We start from the raw sequence: 15,177 nt of genomic DNA, 5'->3' as shown, positions 1-15,177 counted from the left end.
TTACTTTTATTTATTGCAAACTATTATACTCATCTTTTTCTATATTGTTTCACGACGTTTCGGCCAACTATTCCTCTGGCCTTCGTCAGGTGATAACCGCGACGCATAGGAACTCTGAATCTCCTGAGTGCATTCACTGCCTTCCGTAGTTGTTGTCGTCTCACCATGTTTTAGCCAATTAAGCCTCTGACCGATTTTGGGTAGAATTGAAACCGCGAAACTAAGAAAAATTGACTACAATATGGTTGTCTTCAAATCCAACGTAAACAAATTCTTGATGAGCCATTCCCTTCAGTATTCCAATTTATCAAATTTTCACTACTATCGATGACTGACATGTCCCCCTTGACCATTGTACATTATTTAACCTTTATCCTCGAGTGGCCTTCGGGCCTTTATATGTGGTTACTCCTTTGTAAAAAAGTAAATAAATAAAAACGGCTGAGCCAATTGTTTAGAAATTTTATACAATTGTACTTTATGTGTCTGGCAGTGTTCTTACATAGGTTTTATATTAGAATGTCTTCGATAAGCATCGGTAATCGATAATCTAAAAAATGGATGAGAGAAGAAACAGGCGATTTTCATTAAAGTTAACGTCTTACATCACAAGTAAATTTTTTTATATAGGAGTCACCACTTATCAAAGCCAAGACGCCACTCGAGGATAAGGATTAAAGAGTGTCAACAAGACAATATCATAGTAATCGTTAGTTGTGTAAATTTGGTAAATTGGATTACTTAAGAGAAACGACTCATCAAGAACTTGTTTACGTTGAACTTGAAGACGAAAGCAGGCAAACGGAAGACAGTTCCACAGGCGTGCAGTTCTAAGAAAGGAGCTTTGCTTATGGAATCTACGTTCAGGTTTAGACACAGATAAAGAGTGCAGTAAATTAAAAAAGAACATGAATACAAAATCAACAATAGGTTCTTTGATATGGCAGAGGCGTGATCAAAATGAATGTTTCTCTTTAAAGCAGAATGAACCATTATACTTGAGATTTGCATGTTAAATTTCGATTAAAGCCATTATATATATAAAAATATTTGTTTTATAAAATCAACAGTAGGTTGTCCACAGTGTAAACTACAATGTACTGTGGACTAAGTCATTGCATGGATGCACGTGAAGCTTCCTCCTGATGCAACGCGGTAGCTTCCCAACTAGAACAGGCATTTAATCGATTTGATTGAAAAATAGTCGATTTCGATGACAATAAAATATAGTTAAACATTCGTTGACGCTCATTAAACTTCTGGCAACGCCGTGTCTCCCTGCTAGTATATATATATATATATATATATATATATATATATATATATATATATATATATATATATATATATATATATATATTATATAGATTTGTTGTTAGCGTTTTTAGCGAGATTAACAATATCGAAAAATTATTAACTCTGTTATTTTTATTTTTCCGCTATTTAGCGTTTTTAAAGAGTTATAAAGCTCTGTTTGTTATTCATACAATGCGGCAAAAAGAAATTTAATGTAACTGTTTAAACAACCTCATTTGATTCACCTTTTATTCCTCTAATATTTTACCTGTTCATATTTGACTTTTAATGTAAATATTCTAGAGTTTCAGTTTCAACTGCACGGGGGTTCTTGTAGTCCAAGAATGTTGGTGTTTAGAAGATAAATGTATCTTCATCCGATTCGTATCCAATATTTGCTGATCAAGTGGTTTTGCATAACATTAATCTATTAATTAAAATTCTTCGTATAAAATTTCCCATATGAAACAGACCTTCTGGCTTGAAATTCGAACCGTGTCAATAATTCGGTTGTTTAACCAATTTAGTAAATCCTGCAGCTAGGGACAATGCAACATCTCGTTGAATGGCGAAAGCAAAAGTAGAATCACGTGGATGTATTGACGCGGGAAGGCATATACTTCCTGCGCATAACGGCGAAACTTTTATATTGAGACGAGATCAATTTCCATTGTTGATATAATAAAAGATTTAGGCGACAGAATTGCTGAAGGGGTAGGCATTATGACAAAACCGCTAAGACATTTGCAGGCGGAAACGGGGCGAAACGTGAAATTATACTCGAATATCTAATAATATATATATATATATGTTTGTGTGTGTGTGTGTGTGTGTTTATAAGGTATATCTATATATCTATGAAAGTGAAGATGTCAGTGTGTGTGTGTGTGTGTGTGTGTGTGTGTGTGTGTGTGTGTGTGTGTGTGTGTGTGTGTGTGTGTGTGTGTGCTCATTTCACTACCAAATATCTGTCAACTTTGGTCTATAGACTCGAGATTTGGCATAACGGGTATTGAGATTTGGGAAAATCTTTTTAATTGGTTTTCGACCAGAAATGTGGCTGTCAAGTGGTCAAAGTTAAACAATTTGACCTCTAAAACTCTACCAAACTCCACTGCCAATTTTGAGTCTAAACACTTGAAATTTTAAATGTAGGTTACTTGGACATGGATCAAACTTTTAGATTCGATTTGAGTCCCAAAAAATAAATGTTAAAGAGTCAAAATTGGGATCAAAGTTTTAAAAAATGTTACCTCTGCGTACTCTATCAAATAATAAAGTTTAAAAAATTGTTACGTCTATTAAATAACTCAGCTAATTTCTGGTCTAAACATAAGCAAGTTATGAACAGTACAAAAGGGCCCGAGTGAAACCAGGCGGAAATGTAAGTAGTAAATAAGGTTGGTGTTGAGAGTAATAGTAAATTCATAGAAAATAATGTTGGGTCTGTGATTAAGAGTGAATTAACCTATCTGTTATATCTATAAAAGTGAAATTATCTATGTATGCACGTTTCCCTAGAAAACTACTATGTCATTATTTTAGTCTACAGACTCGAGATTTTGACAGAAGTGATATTGAGATTTGGAAACTCTTTTCTTTCGGTTTTAGGCGAGAAATGTTGCTGTCAAGTGGTCAAAGTTCAATGATTTGAGCTTTGAAAACTCCACCAAATACCTTCGCCCATTTTTGGTCTACACTCTTGAAATTTTGGATGTAGGTTACACAGACATAAGTACAAACCTTTTATTATATACATATGCATATGAAGTTATAAACAGTACATAGGGTCCGATCAAAGCCGGGCTGCACTGATAGTATGTATATAAATGTATATATACTAACATGTGTATATATATACATATACGTATATATACACATATATATACGTATATATATATATAACTTATAAACACACTCATATAGATATATATATATATAATATCTATGTATTTTTATACATATTTATATGCCTATAATTATCAAGCGTACCTATGTGTATGTATATATATATATATATAGATACACACACACATATATGTATAGAAAAAAACAAAAACATAAATATAAATGCATAAACATATAAAATACACACGCATATATATAAGCTTTTTAAAAGGGTCGCTCCAAACAAGCGACTATAATGCGACTTTAATGTAAAAAATGTATGTATATATTGTATATTTTATACATACAATTATATATATATATATATATATTCTGTGGATCTATATTAAAAACCTTGTAAAACTTTGTGACATATTTCCATTCTATGAAGGTCAGGTGCGAACGAACACCCCATAATTTTATCATACCATATTTGTTTCAAACTGAAACATAATTATCAGATAGATATGAAAAGTCTTTATTAAAGTTTTTGCCTATATTCATTTTATGGAGGTCAGGCACGAACGCAGACCCTACAATTTAAGTTAAAACATACTTATCAAAGTAGTCTTATTTACATCTATATCAAAAACACTTGTAAACGTTTTTTTTTTTTCATTTTGTAATTTTTTATTTCCATACTTTGTGGACCAGGCGCGAACACAGAACTCACAATTTTAATGAACCACCGTTCTTCCAGATCAAACATACCCATTCCTGTGTCTCGATACATCTTCTATCATTATATGTAATCAGTTTTTTTAAAATAGTCAACCATATAGGAGCCTATTCGTGACCAGGTATTTATTTGCTCCCCAACCGAGCAAATTAGGCACAAGGCCGATTTTTAATGTGAGGAGTGAAGGAAAAATAGGGACCAACTTTCCGGGGAGTAGGGGAGCTGGATAGAGACAATTGGTATGAAGGGTTGCCTCTACATTGACCAAGATCTGATATGTGGGTTCGTCCCACATAGGGTGATATTTATTTGCTCACCCACCGAGCAAATTAGGCACAAGGCCGATTTTTAAAGTGGGGAGTGAAGGGGAAATGGGGACCAACTCCCCGGGAAGTAGGAGAGCTGGATAGTAACAATTGGCATGAAGAGTTGCCCCTATATTGACCAAGGTCTTATTTGTGAGGTCGCCCCCACATAGGATCTTTGCTTGCAGTATCTGCCGGAACAGATGCTACACTTTGATCTAGGCCCGAAGGCCACGAAGGTGGCCGGTATTTATTTTCTCTCCCACCGAGGAAATTAGGCACAAAGCCGATTTTTAAAGTGAGGAGTGAAGGGGAGGGGGAAGGGAAAAGGGGACCAGCTCCCGAGAGGTGGGAAATAGGAGCTGGATAGTGATTTGCCAGCTGGCCCAAGTAGGGTTGCCCCTACATTGACCTGAAGATTGCCACAAGGGCAATGGTCTTTGCTTGCAGTATCTGCCGGAACAGATACTACATTTTGATCTTGGCCTAGTCGTGACCAGACAACCAGGTATTTATTTGCTCCCCGACCGAGCAAATTAGGCACAAGGCCGATCTTTAATGCGAGGAGTGGAGGGGAAATGGGGACCAACTCCCCGGGGAGTAGGGGAGCTGGATAGTGACAATTGGTATGAAGGGTTGCCCCTACATTGACCAAGGTCTTATCTGTGGGGTCGCCTCCACATAGGGTCTTTGCTTGCTGTATCTGCCGGAACAGATAATGCACTTTGATCTTGGCCCGAAGGCCACGAAGGTGGCCTATGCGTGACCAGACAACCACCCAAACACAGACATTCATCTTTATATTATAAATATATAACGTTTATACAACGTTTTGGCCAACTATTGCTCTGGCCTTCCGCAATAAATAAATTAATAAATAAATAATGCTCATCTCAATAATGAATTCCAATTATATATATATATATATATAAATATATATATATATATATATATAACAAATTTGTAATATTCATTTCATTTTTATAAACATTGGAAATTATTTTAATTGAAGTAAAGTGCAACAAATATTAGCTATTTCTGTGTTCTTGTGCTAATTTTGACGCCTAAAAAGCATGGATGTATTTCATGATTAGCGCCGGATACAAAAATTCGGGAATGTTAGCAGATGCTCTGTGCATCTTAAATGGCATCAATACTGTAAGATGTGTGTCAGATTGTGTTGTTAATATGAGAACAGTTCTTATTAGAATGGTGCTTAGTCGATGTTTGGCGTTGTTTGCACAAAAACATTTTCCGATAGGCTTCAAAAACTGTTCGGTAAAATCTAGACAATGGTGAGAGAAATGAATGTATAAGTATGGATTTTGAAGAGATCACTCAATAAGAATTGTCTCTTGTGCTGCACACATAAAGAAACAATTTTACGAAACGCAAGACATTGACAAGAAGTGTAAACACTAGGAACGGGGACACTCTGGTTATTCTCTGACGAGAAGCATTTTAGCCAGGGACAATATATAGGAAAAAAGGGCGGTTATCTTACAGATCGTACGAAGTCCTTCACGCCTTGATGATTATAAAAAATTACGAAAAGTAAGATACAAAACGAAAAGCGAATGGAGAGAGTAAAAAGAGGAAGGGGTAAGAGAGAAGGAGAAGGATTATGTCAAGCCATGTATGCATGAAACAATTTAAATTAGTACATAAAACTGCAAATTTTCATCCCTTATATTTCCTGGGAGTTTAGTTCCAGTGTCACATGGATTGCATTACTTCAAATCCATCATATCACATTCATCTTGCTACCATAGTAAAATACACGCATACAACTACACATTATAAAATCTTAGGTTGACAAGAAAATTATTGCGGTTTTTAACTTTTAAATTCAGATGGACATATTACGACTCAAACAAAACTTTATTGATCACAAAACACCATCAGAATCAACACACTTTTGACAACAAAAAACAAGTGCACTTGTGCCAGTTACATTAAAAAAAATCTTGCGTTATTGTGGCGATAAATTCGCTACAGGCGTTTTTGATCTCGCTCAGATTTTTAAAGAATTTCTCATGTAGAAAGTTGTCGTGATGTTTTAAACAGTGGTAGTTAGTAGGTTAGAGGTCTGAAGAGTATGGTGGATAGGGTATAGTTTCGTAGCCCAATTCGTTCAACTTCTGCAGATGTTGTTTATCAACGTATGTCGGGCATTGTCTACTGACTAATGTTGTTGTCGAATTTCTGATGCATTTTATCCATTTGTTGAAAGTTCTTCTTTCACTTCATGGTTTCGCATTAAAAAACTATAATGAACGAGACGGATCATAGACCATCAAACAGTCGGCGTGACCGTCTTTTAGAGCAACTCTGGCTTCAAGAAGAATCGTGGAGATTTATCAGCGTTTAATCACTGAGCTGAGAGTCGCCGCAAGTCAAAATCCGATCGAGAAACGAATCCTTCTTGTTGCATAAAAGAGGGGAGGATGACACTTCATCACGGCGTGTCTTTTAGACGTTATTCAATTTGTGATGCACCCATTCATCGAGTTTTTTTGTTTTTCTAATCTCTCTCAAGTGGTTTGAAATCGTCGTATACGTTACGCTTTATTCAGAAGCACGTTTTTGAACAGTTATTCATGGATTGACTTCAACAAAGTCTCTTAATTGATTGTTGTTAACATCTGATGGCCAACCATTACGCTCATTATCTTCAAGACTTTCATTGCCGCTACGTTGATATAGCGAGCTGTTTTAGCAGTTTTTTTTTTGCCTAGCTTTAATTGGAATAAGAAAATTGTGCAAATTTGTTTTATTCAATCTTGTATTCAACTTTCTGAAAAGAAGACATAATTGTTTTCAAATGACAGTAATTTAAACGATTAGATTAAAATGATATATAAAATAAAGGTATTATGACGAATACTTATTTTAAAATACAGCATTTGAAATTAAACTAGTATATAGCCAGAGACATGCATAGACCCGCACATATAAAAATTTTTTTAAATTTACCTGATATTAGAAGGATAGCAGCGAAGCAGTGTGGGGGTATTTGACTTGTACTAGGTAGAATCTTGTACTAGGTAGAATCTTGTACTAGGTAGAATCTAGTATCGAAAATTTAAACAATTTGTAAACTTGACGTCTGGTAATTATAGTAGCATTGTTTGATATGTTTGTAATTTGTTACGTTTTTATTTTTCATTTATTTTTTATATAGGTACCGTAACTTTCATATTATACACCCACACACGCATACACACACATACAGACATAAACACACATACACACACACACATATATATATATATATATATATTTGCATCTGTGAAAATATACTTTATTTTCTTATAATATATACCAATCCTTATTTAAGAAGCGCAATGTAATTGCAAAGCAATATAATGAATCAATAACAAAAGTATATATTCCAAAGTTCATGATATTGACCATCTTACAATTTATTTCTTGATTCAGTTGGCATTCAAAATTCTTGACAGTATCTGTTTCTTAGCACAAAATCAATCACTTGATTATTATATCAATCTGTGAATCTATTTTACCCTTAACTCATTAGAAGAAACAGACACAATCAATAGATTTGATAGTTGATTGTTGCTATTTCTTCTGATGACTTAAGTGCAACATAGATCACGGATTTATATAATAATTAAGTGATTGTTTTTTGCTACAAAACAGATGCTATCAAGAATTGTGAATGTCAACTAAATTTAAAGAATACATTGTAAGATGATCAACTTTGAAGTATAGACTTTTGTCATTCATCTATGCATTATATATATATAATTATTTTTTTTTACTATAATATATATATATATATATATATATATATATATATATATATATATATATATATATATAAAATGACGGTAAGCCATGGCCAGTGGGTATTTAGCAGTTGGAAAACAAGCAAACAACCAAACCATTAAGATTATCCTGGCATCATGGAATTTTAGAGCTCAAAATAACGAAGAAACATGAAAGAACAGCTCTCATATCGCATGAACTGAAACGTTACAAGGTTGATTTTACAGCACTGTAAGAAACTCGTCTCTCTGACCACGGACAACTCAAAGAAAAATCATACACGGTCTATTGGAAAAGTATGTTGTGAGCGAGGAGAAACCGGGGTTGCATTTGTTATATCGAATCAAATTGTTAAAAATTGGAATCACAACCAACACGAAAGAATGTATGCCTGCTATTATTAAATATTTATATTGGTCAAAGAAGATAATTGATACTGATCTCAGCCTATGCATCAATAATGCAGAATGACAATGAAGTCATGACCTTTGCTGCGGACAAATTCATCTTGCAAGGTAACTTCAATGAGAGGTATGGAACAAAGAACGAAGCGTGGTTTCAAACATTGTGGAAGTTTGGAAGAAGGAAAATGAACTCAAACGATGAAATTACCTGACGAAGTGCTACAGATACCAGCTAACAATCACAAACACGTTCTTCAATATCCCAAACAATTTCTACAATTAATAGAAAAAAGCGCATATCTAAGTAAATTACTCTATAGGACTACATCCTTACATAGAGGTCTGAGTTGATGGACTTCCGCAGCACTAGAGCTTTGAGAGGAGATAGCTACTGTACTGATCAATTTATGTAATACCAAACCGAAAACCTCCTCCTATGTGGAAAAATGGGTTTAGCCATCCGAAGAAATTGAAGGTAGTAATATTGAAGAAACAAAGCGAGAAGCGCATACTTATAAACACAATGAAAATCTCTTGACGGTGTTCAACTGACTCTTGCAAGGAACAGGGGAAAATCTTGGAATATGCAGTTCATAGCGCTCGATCATACGTCCTCGTCATTTATATTATTATTATTATTATTATTATTATTATTATTATTATTATTATTATTATTATTATTATCATTATTATTATTATTATTATTATTATTATTATAACTTTACAGTTACAATTAATTAGAACACACCTCCCATGCTAAAAAGTGACACGAACTACCTTAAAAGCGCAATGACCACCACGGATGGAAATGTACAAATCGTACTCGCCAGTTCCATGAAGTGAAAGTAACTATAGCCGATTTCATTTCATAGAAGTTAAATGAAACCGAACACTGGCCATGATCAACATTTACAGAAGAACCCAAGCAACTTCATTTAAATGCAGTCTAATGGACGCACAAAGCGCTCATTACAACCAGTAACCGACACTGTACACCGGGAACTGTCTGTGACAGTTGTACAGACATCTAAGGTCCACCAGTAAACGCCGGTAAACATCTCAATATTGCATTAACTTCCAGCGATTCTCAACTGGGGGCCGATTCTCCCCATAGCCACCAGTGACCGGGAACCGACAGTTACAGTTATATTGATAGTGAAGGTCAATCGGTACACGCCTTGATACAGATGATCACCACTTTCCAATAGAAACTGAACTTCTAGTTGCAAAAGCAGCCAGTGCCCGTCAGTGCCCACCAGTGCACACAAGTACTCGCCCCAAAACAGCACTAATGTAGTCCCAACTAATAACTGTAATTTATTTTTTAGGAAGGGGGGTTCTTTACCGAATATGTTCTATGTGATATGCTTCCACCAGGCAATGCCTGTAAAAAGGTCCTGCTAGTTTTGTATTAAATTGAATATTTAATTTAATTGGAACGATCAATGGAAGGTAGATAGAGCTTCTGTATTCCACAAGATGAGGAGATTAATATACGAATTAAGAGGAGAAGTGTTGGCCGTTTGCAGTTTGCGTTCTCTATTTAATTTTATAAGTTTCTGTTATTAAACCATTTAGCTAGTAGAAATGTTATATATTTGTTGCATAGTTTGAAAACTTCAGTTTCTCATTTATACAGTTTATGGAAGGGCTACAATTAAGTTTTTCTTTGTTAGAATATACCTAGATGTGAGTTTAAATAATTATATTTCTCTATTTAATTTTATAGGTGTTATATGATTATTGCTATACGTGGTAAGTCTCATGTTACCGGGAGGAGCATCTGTTTTGAATCCTTTGTGTCATTCCAATGTACGCATATCTGTTGTTTCTTGGAGTATACACCTGGTATAACCTTGCCTTCGTAAACCGTATATTTGATTTTATAATCCTCGCTTAAGAGGTAAACTTTATATCTTCTGTATAAGAGATTGGGATTCTTTTTGGCAGGGGGAAGATAATTAGAGTTTCGAATTTTGAGGTTAACATTAATCCCACGGATGGTTGCATGAATAACTCGTTTTGAGCGTATTCCTTTTGAAGAATTTGTGAAACAAATTGGATGGAGGAAAGCATCTATTAATTGGATAAATTGTTTACCTATATGAGAATTTATACTGAGGACATAGGGAAAGTAAACGAGATAATCTTCTCTTAACCATTCGGGTCTAGGATTTCTGGTCGGTTGAGTGGGTGTGTTAGATATTATTTCTCTATAACTACTTTATTAGAGTAAACTGTAATATGGGGAATCCTGTTGGAAACTCCCTGAATTGAATGAAAGGTAGGAAGTTATCATGCTTATGTTGGGTGTAAGATTTTTTAAAACAAAGAATGAACAGATTCAGATTCAGTTCGAGATTTTACATGGATTACAGAGTTCGGCATAAATATTCCCATAAAGTTCGTAAAGATGCAATTGAAATTGGTCGGAGATTACATCAGCCAAAACGTTGAGATAAGACATCTAATATAGATTAATATTACTACTAAATCAGATGATACAAAATAGTAGTACTGCTCTCTAAAATTACCAGGAAGTTCTCATTTCCTTCTACACGAAAAGCTGTTCGTGAAAGAGATAAACTTTCGATTGCATGAATATTTATATCGATGATTCTTCGCCATCTTATACGGAAGGCAGCGAAAAATAATCCAATGTACGTTCCCTCGTCCATGATTCACTTCCGTTCGTTTTTAGTCTTTGGACACTTCCGTCTTTTTATGCTGCGTAATTGTATAGGAAATTATTTTGAAACAACGATGAAAAAATATAAACCTTTTTTTATAGCTATTTATTTTCTCTGTTGAGATTTTTTGCACTTAATAATCGAATGTCTCTCAAATCCCGGATTATTATAGTGAATAAATGTATACATCAGAGAAATATATAATCGATTGTCGTTCGCTAACTAGTAATTCATGGTTATTTACTTACTTTTAAAGAGTAATTTGGAGTTTGGTATCAGGTTTACAAGAGAATTCTTGCTTTTTTTTTAAGTTTAAATTCAAATGAACGTATGCCGCCTTAAACAAATCTTTGGTCTTGGATATGACCTTAAACTATATCCAGCTTGCGGGCTTTGGGGAGTGTGGAGCTATTCTTTAATTGCCATTGCTCCCATGTCCACTCTGACCCGGAGTGGCAGTACCTGTTAAGGTCTTAACTATGGTTAAATAAAAACCGACTTGAAGACAACAAATACATTTTATTAAAAATATGTTCTTCCGAATCTTTGGATTCGGCATTAAATAACCTGAAAAGGGTTGATATACCGTAAAACAAAAACAACCAACCAAACAAATCTTTATTGATCGAAATAAACACCATCATAATCAACACACAAGTGAATTTATGTCAGTAAAATCTTGCCTTCTGGTGGCAGTCACGTCGCTTAAGACGTTTTTAATATCGCTTATATTTTGGAAACATTTCTTACGCAGAAAGTTATCGAGATACTGGAAAAAGGTAGGTAAAAATCTGGAGAGTATTACATATGAGGCAGTTAAGTAGCCCAATTCGCCAACTTCTGCAGGGTCGGTTTAGCAACGTGTGGTCATGCAGTGTTGTGGAGGAGAATTGCGCCTTTTCTGTTGACTAATGCTGGGTGTTGTTGTTAAAGTTTTCGATGCATTTCATCCTTTTTTTGACAGAACTTTTCCGTCGTAATAGTTTCGCTAGCATTTAATCAGCTGCAATGGATGAGACCGGTTGCAGACCACAAAACTAATAATAAAAATTTAATATTTTAGTGTGTGGGATCACTTTTCTATTTAACGTAAAATGAGCATTAAATAACCTGAAAAGGGTTGATATACCGTAAAACAAAAACAACCAACCAAACAAATCTTTATTGATCGAAATAAACACCATCATAATCAACACACAAGTGAATTTATGTCAGTAAAATCTTGCCTTCTGGTGGCCACGTCACAATAAACGAGACGTGTAATCGTTAGCATTTTTCAAGTTTGGTAGCGAGGGTTGGGGTCATTAGTTCCAAATACTTTAAACATACGGAGAAACACTTCAAAAAGTGGTGGGGGGGAATTTTCATTTTTTTTTTAAAGATTTGCTTGAAAAAGGTCTCACCGGTAAATATTACTTAATCAGTTATTTATCATTTTCTGATGTTTCTAAGACTGTTAACACTCACATAAAATTAGGGTTGACATGTACAATGCATATTCCCCTCCGTTGTATTGTTTTTTTGTTTTTACGTTTTTTTTTCTTTTTTTCAACGGATTACACTCCTCTTATATAAAAGATTTTTCATTTAATCTAAAGGCAATGATGTTAAGACCAGTATTATCTAATCTATTCCTTATTGTTTTCACTGGCCGCCATGATTGCTTTCGCACACGCCTGTATTAATTTTTTACACTTTTATACATTAATTCTGTATACTTACTATTCCGTAAGTACCTATAACATATACTGACCCAACGGGTCACGGGTAGTTTAGTTAATTATATATTCTTTCAATCAAACATGAAAAACCAAATAAAATTTGTGTTTATAGAGTTATATGTTCGGTCATAAAAACGTTTTTTGGATATTTCAATTTACCTTTTGAAATTTATAATTTGACGATTTCCCCATTGTTTTTATTGTTGATTGTTTTTTTATGGAAATATTTGTTATTGGTCTTTATGTGAATGCTTTACTTGTCGTTACAATTATAAAATTATACACTGTCAGCTTTTGTTATAAATAAAACTTTTGTTTTGTGGTAATTCTATGAAACAATGTCAAATCAGCTGACCAATTTATTAATTAAATGTTTCGCAAATATTTAATGATGATATCTTCATGTATTGTTTTTCAAAGGAAGACAAATTAAACGGTCATGCTCACATGTATATGAAATTAAATCGCAGTAAAAAAGTATACTCGTAAAGTTAACTCTTATGCTTCAGTTTAAAATAACATTTTATTCGCAAAATATTTATATTATTATATTTAGTGATCTTTTATAAAGACTTACAGTTATTCGAGGATAAGGGCCAATAACATGAATAGGTTGTTAGTTAAATAATGAGAAATGTTAGAAAGAGTTTTGAAAATGATGCCTAAAATGAGCAAAACTTGTCTACATAAACGCACGATTTGAAAAACATTTGTTGCTATTGGATTTGACGACGACCATATATGGATCTGCAAACCATTCCATGATAATGTGTTTCACAGATAAGAAGTGATCGGGTAATAATGCATTCTGATTAATTATAGTTTTTTATCATATGGGACCATAAAGGAAATTTCTTCGTTGGGTTAAAACTTTAGTTTTTGCTGTGAATATTTTACAAGAATGAAGCAGCCATTAGGAGCTCAGTCGAACACATTCCATAGGAATTAACGATATTTTAGAGAGAGTATTCTCTCTACCGTGATAAAAAAAAATCGAAGGGAATTAAAGAACCACAATAATTACGGTTCCCTGTTTAGATTTGTACAAGTATATTAATACGTGATCGTTCGTTTTTTTTTGGTTCGTCTATCAGTCTCAATTGTTCCAATGTAAGCACCCTTTGTAAGGTTTAAGTTGTTCGTTTGAGATGTCATTCTCATTTATATATATATATGTGTGTGTGTGTGTGTGTGTGTGTGTTTGTGTGTGTTATAGAAATGTTAATAGGTAAAACATTCAAATAAGTTTCGGCATACGTTCAATTTTTCAGAGCATCTAAAGACACAATTGAAATATTTCTTTAGAATCCATCTCAGACCAGGAAACTGATCAATAATTTAACTGGAATATAGTATAACGTAGAGAAACGAGTTTTCACGTTTCAGAAAACAAAATTAAAATTAAATACGTATATATTTAATAAAACGGCTTATATAGATAAGTAATTATTCTTTATAGTGTTATTTTTTTAAGTTTTAAAACAATTCGAATTCGATTCAATACGTTAAAGTCATTTTACAGCTCGTTATGAAAAAATCCTGCCAGAACGCAAACAGTGTTTTGTCATTTCGGGATGACAATGAAACAACGACAACAAACAATTGTTTACAGTGGTCTTGTTATAAATGTTTTACGAAGCATGTCAAAGTCTAGAAACAATAATTTCTATTTATAAAATTATATAACCAGCGTCATCCTTCATTTGTATTGCTGCTATGTTTAAAAGTATTTCTATGCTATGGACACCCGTCACTAAAGTGAACCCTGCAATATTATTGTAGATCTTTCTTCAAACTAAGAATAGATCATAATTATAGAGTTGGAGATAATGAATGGTGTTGACTATGTAAAAGAATTAATTGTGTCCCGCAAAAACGCTTGTTTTAATGATACCACTCCCTTCTCTGTAGCTCTTTAACTTTTTGAATTAAAAATAAAAGGTTTTATTTTTGAACGAGCCTTCTATGACAAAGCACGTTCCGAGCGCCCATGCAAAGTCATCTCTAGAAAAAATGTCACTATGTAGAAAAATAAAGTCTGAGACACGAAATATGACTTGTCCTGTCTTCGTAGCTCTTCAACTTTCTGAGTTACAAAATAGTAGGTTTTACTTTTAGAACAATCTTTGTATATGCAGTTATGTATTTATGTTTCATATAGCTCAATAAAATAATCCGCATGTCTTTTAAACATCCTGGATTTTTCAAAAACATTATCTTCAACAGGAGACGATAGGATTTTAGAAAAAATCAACTTTAGCTAAATTTGAAACAATAATTTAAAAAAGATAAAATCAACGAATGATTTTTATCTGTTAAAAGGAGTTGATAAACCGATTTGAATATTATTAAATAATGTACATAATTCGAGTGAATAATTGGGCAGGACAAAAAAGGATAATA

Source organism: Euprymna scolopes, chromosome 38 (assembly GCF_053919585.1).
Source record: "Euprymna scolopes isolate OS-2025 chromosome 38, ASM5391958v1, whole genome shotgun sequence".
NCBI lineage: Eukaryota > Metazoa > Mollusca > Cephalopoda > Sepiida > Sepiolidae > Euprymna > Euprymna scolopes.
Note: the sequence above shows the minus strand (reverse complement) of the source record.